The 11,293-nt window shown below is 32.3% G+C and overlaps 1 pseudogene across 1 annotated transcript; it reads left to right on the plus strand.

Annotated features, from left to right (window-relative positions):
- On the plus strand, positions 1–6,687 carry LOC145584760 (potassium channel AKT1-like; annotated as a pseudogene). Its single transcript, XR_014100408.1, has 11 exons — positions 1–229; positions 1,267–1,638; positions 1,797–1,854; positions 2,149–2,466; positions 2,742–2,987; positions 3,682–3,780; positions 3,998–4,183; positions 4,552–4,746; positions 4,904–4,979; positions 5,296–5,772; positions 6,327–6,687. The product of XR_014100408.1 is annotated as a potassium channel AKT1-like (transcript).
- Positions 6,688–11,293: the final 4,606 nt, after the last annotated feature.

An 11,293-nucleotide genomic window follows, 5' to 3' on the forward strand; every position in this document is an offset into this window, starting at 1 on the left:
AGTTCGTAATTTAGCAACTATGATACTCCATAAGTCCATAGTACTATAGTCGTTACTCTAGAGAGAGAAAGACCCGCTCTTAAGTAGAGAAAAAATAGATGTAAAAAAAAAAAGGTAAAGAAAAATGATCTCAATTGAGGGGGTTTTCTTCCTACACTCCTCCTCTCTCCGCCACTTCACCATGCCTACTTCTTTCTCCCTCCTTCAATTCTTCAATGGCGTTTCAAAGGTAAATTCTTTTCTCATTTTTTGGGTATTTAAGATATTCAATGTTTTTGGCCCTGCATTTGTTGATTGTTTTCCCTGATTTTCTAAGACAATTTGTTCTTGCAATCTAAGCAAGAGTGTTCTTGTTGATTTTTGTCTTTCTTTGTCAATCTTTCATTTTCAAATTTCCCTTTTTTTTTCTTGTAATTGGGTGTAATTAATAGCTATATTAATGGGTTTACTTTGATTTAGTGATTTACCTTCTGCTAATTTGTTGGATATTTGTATTTATCTACTTATGTATTCTTGAATTTGCCTTTTAAATGTGATTGATTAATTTCATTTTGCAAATTTTGTTGTTTACTTTTCACTTATCAGGAATTAAATTGGATTTTGTTTGTATGTTTGTCTTGTCTTCTTGTAAATTGTTGTTTTTGAGCTATTTTTGTTAAAAAAAATTTGTTCATTAATTCATATAATCTCTTAAGTTTTGATCCCCTTTTCGTTCAAGTTGTTGAAGTAATTGTTCTTATTGAAGTTTTGTTTGATTGTTTTGTGATTTTAGTCTCAATTAAGCGTAATTGTAGATTAGGGGTGAGGGTTGGGTTTTTTTTATTCTTCTTTTCCTAGCAATATATTGAAAATAGAAAGCAACTTAAGGAATAAGGAGGTTTTATGCTGTTTGAAGTGTTCCGGGTTGCTCCACCTTTAATTACTTGTTGTGAGTTCATTATCTTTGTCTTCTTTGGTTCGCCGTTTGTCTTTGGTGTATTTGACTATTCATTGATCAAAGTTGTACACTTGCCGATCCTAGCTTCTTCGAGGCTTCATTTCCAATGGCTTCTTTTGATAAGCATTGTTTATTATTTTATTTTATGTATCTCCTTATGGTTCTGGCTCGTGGCTCTTTCCATGAGATAGGGAATCACTTGTTGCTTTTGGTCTTTCCTGTGACAAGAGACCATTAGCAATCATGTACATTTCTTCTTTAAATAATTTGGCAACTACATGTATTGGAATTGCATAATCTAACACTCATTTTTTTTTAAATGCATGTAGAGCATGGGAAATGTTTTTGGCAATGTTGGTTTTGTACACAGCATGGACATCTTTGTTCGAGTTTGGTTTCTTAGAAAAACCATCAATTAGAGGCCTTGCTATCGCCGATAACATTGTAAATGGATTTTTTGCCATTGATATCTTTTTAAACTCTGTCGCCTACATCTACATCGATAGATACTCTTATATTACAGCGAATGAGCGAAAGAAGATTGCTTGGCGATACATAAGAACCTGGTTTATTTTCGATTTTATATCGATCATCCCTTCAGAACTTGTGGTGACAATACTTCCGGACAATGTCCATGCCTATGGACTTAACACTATGCTTCGTCTTTGGCGTCTTAGTAAAGTTAGTAAAATATTTTCCAGGTAATCTTTTTTTCGACTAAGGCTAATTATTGACTGAAGTGTGTACAATAAACACTTGTGCTACTGCTCACTCCTCCTTGAAGTGTGCAAAAGTGTATGTTGTGCACAAAAGAAAACAGAGGAAGTACTTGTATTTAACTTAGTTTGTTCATTTACAGGTTGGAGAAAGACCGAATGTTTAATTACAGTTTCATTCGAATCTGCAAAGCGATTTTCGTAAGTGGTATTGGAAGTTTTCATTGCCAGTATTCTCTTAATCATTTAATACACTGTTAAATTGAAGTGAGGCTTAGGTGTCCCACGCTGAAAGATAAAGTAAAAACCTTTCACTTTATAACTCAAGTAGGCTACTCCTCCAGTCCTCCAATAGGGGCAATAGATAGTTGATATTAGTATAAAAGCTTACTTTAGGTGGCATTGTTAATGGGTTTCTCCCCCTTGCCTCTCCACCATCTGTTATAACAAATAACAATCCAACCTGAACAAGATTTTATGTTATCATTTTTGTAGGTTACAATTTTTGTGGTACATTGTGCTGCATGTGTGTATTACATCCTGGCTACCACCTACCATGATCCGACAAAGACTTGGATTGCTCTTTCAATGAAGAATTTCAAGACCGAGAATGTGTGGCATATGTATGTGGTATCCATGTACTGGTCAATGAGTACGCTAACGAAAGTTGGCTATGGCGATATTCATCCTGTGAATACAAGGGAGAAGATCTTTGTCATCTTTTACATGATCTTTAGTGTTGGATTGTTTATATATTGGGTAGCAATTATGACAAGCTTAGTCAGTCGTCGGATCAGCGTAAACATGAACTTCGTAAGTATACATTTTAACTTTTTGTTCTACTCACTTTGCTTTATTATTCTATGTTTGACCAACTATCCCTGTCTTCAAAATCTTTTTACCCTGCAATGTTTACACCTTTGGCCACTGCCTCTTCTATTTTATCTAGCTTACATCGAGGTCACTTTTTTTTAGCAAAAGTTTCCTGATCGTAACTGATTTATTATATCCTAGTTAGTTCAACACAATTGAATTAGAGTTAAACTGATAAATATGACTTACATATGTATGGGGTTCTTGAATGCTAGAGGAACAAACTTCAAGCTGCTTCGAAATTTGCTAAAAGCAATAGGCTTCCCGTTTGCCTCCAAGCTCAAATAGTTAGTCACTTGTGCTTGAAATACAGAGTTGATTTAGAAGGACTACAAAAACAAGAGGTTTTTGAATCCTTTCCTAAGGCAATTAAATCAAGTATTTCACATTTTCTCTTCTACTCACTACTTGATAAGGTATACTTGTTTCGCGGGATATCAAATGACGTATTTTGCCAACTGGTATGTTTCCTGGATCATCACTTTTAATCTCTCACGGCTTGTTTGGTAGGCAATGCTAATGAGATTATAAGTAATTTTATTAAGAAACTTCATGCTGATGTGTATGCTAATGCAGATTTATCTTGAAACATTGTAATCATTTATAATTATCTAATGTCATGTGTTTCCATTTACCAAGAGGAAATATAGAGCGGTGATGAGAAGTTATAAGTAAAATTGCATATAACGTTGTTACCTAAACCACCATGTAGTAAATTTTTTTTCTTGGTTAGTTCATACAAATAAGTTTAAATAAGTCAATATTGAGGTTAAGAAAAAAAAAAGTGAATTCAGATGAGTTTGGACATAAAAATTTACTCCGTATGATACAACAAAAACAATTTCAGACACACTTTCTAATAACTTCTGCTCCAAGAAGTTCAAATAATATGAGTTTAGAATAGTTTGAGTACTGAAGATCACACAAAATTAGCTGAATATAATAGAGCCTAAGAGGCCATCTTCCAGAGGGGTTATAAGGAGTTAGTTAGATGGACTAATGACAAGCTTTAATCATCTGCGCATCAAGAACAAGATTGATCAGCCATTCCTCCAACATGCACCTTACCACGCACCTTGTATTCTTGTTTTATTGTTGCCTCTTTACTAACATAGATTAGAATTGTATTATAATAATACCATCTCATAATACAAGGTTTCGGAGGTGAAAGTGGAGTACTTCCCTCCCAATGAAGATGTAATTTTGCAGGATGAATCACCTACAGATCTTTATGTGGTAGTCGCTGGTGCAATGGTGAGAACTACCCATATTATTGTTATTGTTATCCTTGCATATTTTTACCTCAAAGAACATATAACATTTAAACACGTACATTATTTTTGGCTTTTAACTTGTATTCCTTGCAGAATTTAATTGTTTGCAGACAAGGAGTCTACGAGGCAAGATTTTTTTGTGGGTTTGATTTGCGAATTCAATATATTTTTAAGCCCTCATTTTATATAATCGACAGGTTGTTAAAGAGCTTAAATCAGGAGACGTATGTGGAGAGCTAGGTGTTGTTTGTTACAGATCACAACCCTTTACTGTTCGCACCAAGAGACTGTGCCAGCTGCTGCGTTTAAATCGTACTGTCCTTATGAATCTTGTTCAAGAAAATGCTGGAGATGCACAGATTATCATGAATAATCTCCTAGAGGTTTGTACAGAATTATGGGGTTATGGGTTTTATATGTTGATTACATTGCAAAACAAGATAATTATCATGACATGGGTTTTATATAATTCGTATATTACATTGTGTAATTAGCAAATACTTTGTTAGCTTCTTTTTTTTTTTTTTTTTTTTTTTTAGGTTTTACATTGCTTTGTAATATGTAATATGATCAATAAAACTCTTTTCTCGCAGTCATCTGTGGATGATTTAACTCATCTTTAGTGAACCAAGTAAAATTTGTATTCTTGCTTGATTTTTTCGTTAATCTTTCTTGCATGTTTCATAACATATTACTGGTACTTTAGCATGCATGTGTAAGAGTACTAACACCAATTTTCTTGTTGGCACAGCATTTGAATATACAGGATCATCCAGTGATGCAATCTCTATATATTGACATTGAAAGAATGTTAGCTCAAAGTCAAATCGATTGGCCTCTTGGTTTATTGTTTGCAACTGCAAGAGGAAACAAGCGGTTGTTGCAACTTCTGTTAGAACGAGGCTTCAATCCAAATGAAAGAGGCACAGAAGACCGCATTGCTCTAGTATGTACATAATGCTACCCGCTATCGAGAACTCGACCTCTTGTATATTCTTTGAAATTATTTCCTTATATATATCTTTGGATATTGAATTGGTTGTGAAAGTAGAATGTTGATATTCAATCTTTTCTGCATTCTTTTTCTGTTGTTCCTTCTCCAGCACATTGCAGTTGCAAATGGAAATGAAAATTGTGTTGCTATCCTGTTGGCATTCGGAGCAGATCCAAACATTAAAGGTATTTTTTGATTAATTACAAAGCTCTTCTAGGTGCTATTACAACATTCATGTTATAATGCACTAACTTACGTGCAGTAACAGATCCAGAAAAGTACACACTTGTTTTATAAAAAAGATGTTATCAAGATATTGATGAGACAAACTTGACACCAATGAAAGAGTTATACATCTTATGAAGACAAATTTTAGTTGACTTCATTTACAGATTTTTCAATTATAGATATTTGTAATTTATGATTGTATTTACATATGTAGCCGGCCCCATCTTTGAGATTATGGCTCTGATTGTTTTTGTTTGTATTGTATTTTCATAGACTCGAAAGGGAATGTTCCATTATGGTATGCAATAATGGAGAAGCATCCAGAGTCCTTGATCAAGTTACTCTTAGACCATGGCGCTACTCTAGCTTCTTGTGATGCGCCTCAATATGCTTTCTATGCTATTGAACAAAGCAATCTAATGCTATTACAAGATATTGTGCGGTATGGTGGAAATGTAACGCTGCCTGTAAGCAACGGAACTACACCACTTCATGCTGCAGTTTCCAGAGGAAACCCTGCTATTGTTAGGTTCTTGTTGGAGTGAGGAGCTGACATTGACAAGGATGGTGAAAATGGGCTGACACCAAGAATAATGGTAGATCTTTCTGGGAACGAAGAAATTAAAGCATTATTTGATGCTACTCCAGTTCTTAGTTCACATGAGATGTCTATTGTTCACAAGCACCCTAGAGATCGTGGTAATGTACTTCATAACGAACTGCTCGGAGTTGTATCTACTTCTGCTAGAGGTGAGTATTATTGGTGCATAATCTTTTCTTTCTATATTTATCTCTACTCCATTTCTCAAACATGAATTGCATGGACTTTTTGGACATAGCCTTTGTGATACCCTAGATTGTATATAGATGAGCTAGGTTGAAGGTTCATATTCCTATCTACTTATTGATAATTTAGAATGGTACGGGAAAGAACCAATCCTAAGGCCGCATGGTAGAGAATATAAGCAGAATATAAGGAGTGTTTTTGTAATTATCCTTACAATTATGTATGTGTATATTCTCAATCACCACCAATAAGAGTTAGACTATATATTAGACCGCTATCATGGATGCTTGTTAGTTACTCTCCTTTGATGGTTATTACAGGAAGGTGTAGGCCTTATGTCAGCCTGAACCATACTGACATGGTATTGTAGGCCATAAATCCCCCAGCTGGGTATCGTAGTACATTTGGTACCAATACAAATGTGTCTTACAATAATAATGAACCTAACCCTTTTCAAAAAGTAGCATGTATACTTCATTTTATGCGAGTTCCAAATTACAAAACTCTTATTTTTCAGGTGAAACATCTGCTCTTGTTGACAAATCCATTAGGACTGGAAAGCAACCTGCTAGAATAACACTTAGATGCCCAGAAAAAAGTGAGGTTGTGAAGCTCGTCATGTTGCCCGACACAATTGAGGAACTACTCGAAATTGGTAGCAAAAAATTTCAATGCTATTGCACTAAACTATTGTCAATACAAGGAGCCGAAATTGATCAAATTGAACTTATTAGAGCCGGCGATCAGGTTTCTCTTGTATGTGATAACAAGAGCAATGTGATTCAAAGATAATAGTACTCCTCAAGTATGTATTCTATTGTTTGGTCCAAACACAGATGTATAATACCGGACTTCTATAAGACTTTTTTTTTTTTTTCTTTCTCTTGTTTGGCTTTTGCATTATTTACATATTGTCCTTGGACCATCTTTCATTGTATATACACAAGGAAAGCATATTCATGTGGGTCAATGTATATAGTCTCAGTAATGTCTACTATCATAATAGCTATGGAGAATGAAAGATATGGATGGTTAAATTTATGTATCACCAAACGTGATAACTGAAATAGATTAAGTAAAAATGAACCGGGGAAGTTTATTTTGGTGAGTATTTTGAGACCAACCACTTCACTTGATTTGAACCATTTGACATGTTAATTAGTTCCTGACAATCTGACATGAACCTTAATGGCCAACTTGCTCCTCAGGTAAGCTCTTGGCGTTGGTCAAGCTCTTGGCTAATTGGCTAGAGAAAATGAGTCTAACTAGGATAATAAGATTCATAACTGGAATTTATAGATCTTGATTCGGGCTTTAGCCACTTCATACTCGTCTTGGTTTGGGCTTTAGCCACTTCATACTCAAAAAGTCTAATCTCTAACTATTAGCTAATAATTAAGCTCTTTGGGTGAGTAAATTGGATGCCTATATACTCCTAATCTTAGTAATTCGTGCTTGATATCTCAATTTTCTCAACTCAAGCTAGCTCTATCAAGAAGGCATGTAGCTAGACAACTTCATGCATATAAGTTGTTTCTAGGATTCTAGAGTTAAGATCGATCTTTTGGTCTATCACAATGCTGTATAGCCTTACATTTCCATAAAACCATTACTATTGATACTTAAGATCATTAATTAGGAAATAAAACATTGTTTTTTTTAAAGTCAATCCATCATAACTGTCCCAAAATCCTCACTTTTGAGTTGGATCAATAGGTTTGTTAACATTAGGAATTTGCATTAAGATAACCCATTAAAATTACACATAATACTAAAATTGAATTTGGGTAACCATATGCCGAAAAAATTGAATCACTTGTATGCCTTACAAAAATTAATTATATGATACAATCAATTAACAATTTAAGTAGTATCTTGTCAAATTAAGTAAAAAACACATAATTGTTAACAATATAACTATGATTTGCTCCATTTGATTTGAGCATTCGATATCCAAATTTATATTGAGTATAAAAAACTTTGACACTCGTCATAGACTTGATAATTGTTAGGAGTATATGTAAAATGTACAACACAACTTGAGAAAATTCACTATCTTTAACTCGATTGGCCTATTATATATTGACTCGGCTCAAATAACTAGAATCCCGTTTAAAATTGAGCACGAACAAGATCGTACATAGTACACTGTGATTAAACGGACCAAGGAAAAGTTGGGCTCATGCATGGATGCCAAAACCACATTTTATGAAGTGTTGATTGGCCAGCTCAATAATTTTTAGATATTTTTGTTAATTGGTTAAAATTGAGCATATTTTATCAAATAGGAGTGAGCTTTCCAACTCTAACCGAATTCATCAAAACCATCTACTTTCTTCTAATTATATTCAACGTGACGACCAATATTAATCAAGTTGTCCAATTTTGTTGACACTGATTATAATTAATCAAAGGACTTTAATTCAAATTTTCTTATAACCATTTTTTTTTGACATGTATAACCATATTAACTAAACAATATATATGTCAAAATTTGTAGATTTTTACTTAATCAAGATTTTTTAAAAAAATTCAAAATTTACGCAAATTGTGAATTTTGTTCAAAACTTGACCTTTATTTTTTGCCCTAATCATTTTCTTAATATAATTAGTCCAATTACGAGTAACTACATAAAATATGACCAATGTAAGCATACTAATAAAAAAATTATGGGAATTATGCTAAAAGGATAAAATGTCTCTAGCTTTAAGCATTAAAAGGACTTAACAAGAGAAAGAGACAGACTCAATATATATATATATATATATATATATATATATATATATAAACTCAATGGCAAGCATTTGCTACATGTTGTTAATCTCGTCACGTGTTGCCATGTCACCTACTATTACCAATCATCAATGTTTCCATACAAAAAATAATAATTTGTTAGCAATAGTATTTGAACGGTCGAACCCATGACCTCATACTCATTAAAGTCAAACTTTAACCATCATTCCTATAACAAATCTTATGAATTTTGCCACGTGTTGTTAATCTCGCCACGTGTTGCCATGTCACCTACTATTATCAATCATCAATATTTTCATACAAAAAATAATAATTTATTAGCAATAGTATCTGAACCCATGAACTCATACTCATTAAAGTCAAACTTTAACCATCACTCCAATAACAACTCTTATAATAATCAAGTTGTATTAACAATAGTTATTCATGTTCATAAATTCAAAAATTTTAATTGCCAACTTAGGCCCTGTTCAGTAAAAAAAAATTCAGTTCAGTAAAAATTAGTTCAATTCAGTAAAATTAATTTTAGTTTATTAAAAATAATTTAAGTTCAGTAAAAATAGTTCAGTTCAGTAAAATTTAGTTTTCTTAAAGAAGAATTATAATAGAAAATCAGTAAAAAAAAATAATTTCTGTTTAGCAAAATTAATTTAAGTTCAGTAAAAATAATTTAAGTTCAGCAAATATAATTTTGTTTTAGTAAAAATAATTTCAGTTCAACAAAAATAAGGTGAAGTGAACGGGACCTTATTTGTGTATAATTGAACAACAATATGATTATAAAATTAATTTCATTTCTTTAAGTTACTCAACCTTAATTCATATTATATAGGTTATAGTTAAGTATTTAAAATATGTAACCCAAATCTAAATTAATATTTTTTCTTTTAACCATGAAATATGTTACTAGAAGGAATTTTTATGATATATAGCTGGAAAAAGAAGTTCCTTTAACAAGTAAAATAAATTAACACTATAACACATTTACCTTAACCACGATATATGTTACTTGAAGGAACAATTTTTTATGATATATTGCTGGAAAAAAAATCCCTATAACAAGTTAAACAAACTGATGAAATATAACATTTAGGTTACTTCATATTAAATAATGAATTTTGATGTTTATATTTACTAAAATTAACAAATAATATTGTTTTTATAAAACCACCAATGTAATTTACTTTTTTAATATAATATTTTTATATACAAATAATGACTTGGGGCAGCACCCGAGCCAAAAAACTAGTTAGGTATTAAAAACCATCATCACATTTTCTAAGAATTAGTACAATGACAATTGCACTAGAAAATGGTTTTTTTAGTACAGTCGCCCTTGTTCAAAATTGCTCATTAATTGAGTTTTAAGTTGAAATTGTATCAACATTATGCATATCACGTTTAATTACGTTGATGACAATGATCATGATAATTTGTTGTTTGGAATACGTAATCATTCTTGGAATTTTTTCCACTCATCAAAACTATTGCTTTAACTTCAAGAAAGAAAGAAACCTTTGTTGTTTTTTTTTTTAAAAAAAAAAAAAAAAAAACTACTTCAAGAAAGAAACACAGAATTTTAATACTTCTTAAGCCCTGTTCTTTTGAATTTCTGGGCAAAGCAGAGCAGATTTCAGTAGAGCAGTGCAGGGCTAGACTTCCACACACTGCGGAGCAGAGTAGAACATATTTTAGCATAACAGAGTAGATTAGATTTCAGCATAGCAGACCAGTGTAGAGCACTAAAAGCAGAGCAGGACAGAGTAGAATAAAGCAGAGAAGCTCTAAATAACAGGACCTAATCCCCCCCCCCCCCCCCCCCCCGTCCACATGTCAAAAAAATGAGAAAAAAATCCCCATTTAATTTACTTATCTTATACTCCCTTCGTTTTCTTTTGTTTTTTACGTTTTCATTTTAATTGTTCCTTTTTATTCTTTATATTTAGTATCTTTTTTTTTTAGTCATAAAATTTGGACAAAATTACCCTTGCTTTACAATTTAAATACTCAAATATCGTTATTTTTCCATATGCATTTGTACTTTTTGTACTATTTTAATATTTTCCAATACTCCTTACTCGTATTACTTTCTCTCTCCTCCCTCTCCTTTTTCCTTTTTATTTTCTTCACCCCACATGTACTTTCTTTTTTAAAGGGAATATTATACTTTCAATCATTGAATTATTATTACAATATACTTTTACTTTACCCGATTTCTTAATAATCGTGCATAATTCCAAACGTAAAAAACAAAAGGGAACGGCGAGAGTTCTACATATACTCGTCTGAAATATATTATCTACATTTACATTCATTATAACAACACATATCCTGTTTAAAAAAAATAAAAAAACGAAAAAAAAACTATTATAAAGAGCAAATACAAGTTCTTCAATCATGGTTTGTTAACTTCTATTACCGCACTATCAGAAACTCCAGCAAATAGCACCATCCCTTCAAGGGCCAATTTCAATCTTCAAGGCTGCTTTAACTCAAAGCAGCTTTTTTTCATCAATTTGTAGTAAAGGGTGACAAATTAAAACCATGGGTCTGATGGAATTTGGGTACACGTGAAAGTTTAATGGAGTCGAATACCATAAACAGCCTCCGTTTTTTACCGTGTTTTGTGTTTTATACGTAATGAAAAATATAATCGTGTGAGTTTTTGACCGTGTTTTGTGTTTTATACGTAATGAAAAATATAGTCATGTGAGATCTTGTTAAATTCG

The sequence above is a fragment of the Chenopodium album genome, chromosome 16 (genome assembly GCF_948465745.1).
Source record: "Chenopodium album chromosome 16, dcCheAlbu1.1, whole genome shotgun sequence".
Classification (NCBI taxonomy): Eukaryota; Viridiplantae; Streptophyta; class Magnoliopsida; order Caryophyllales; family Amaranthaceae; genus Chenopodium; species Chenopodium album.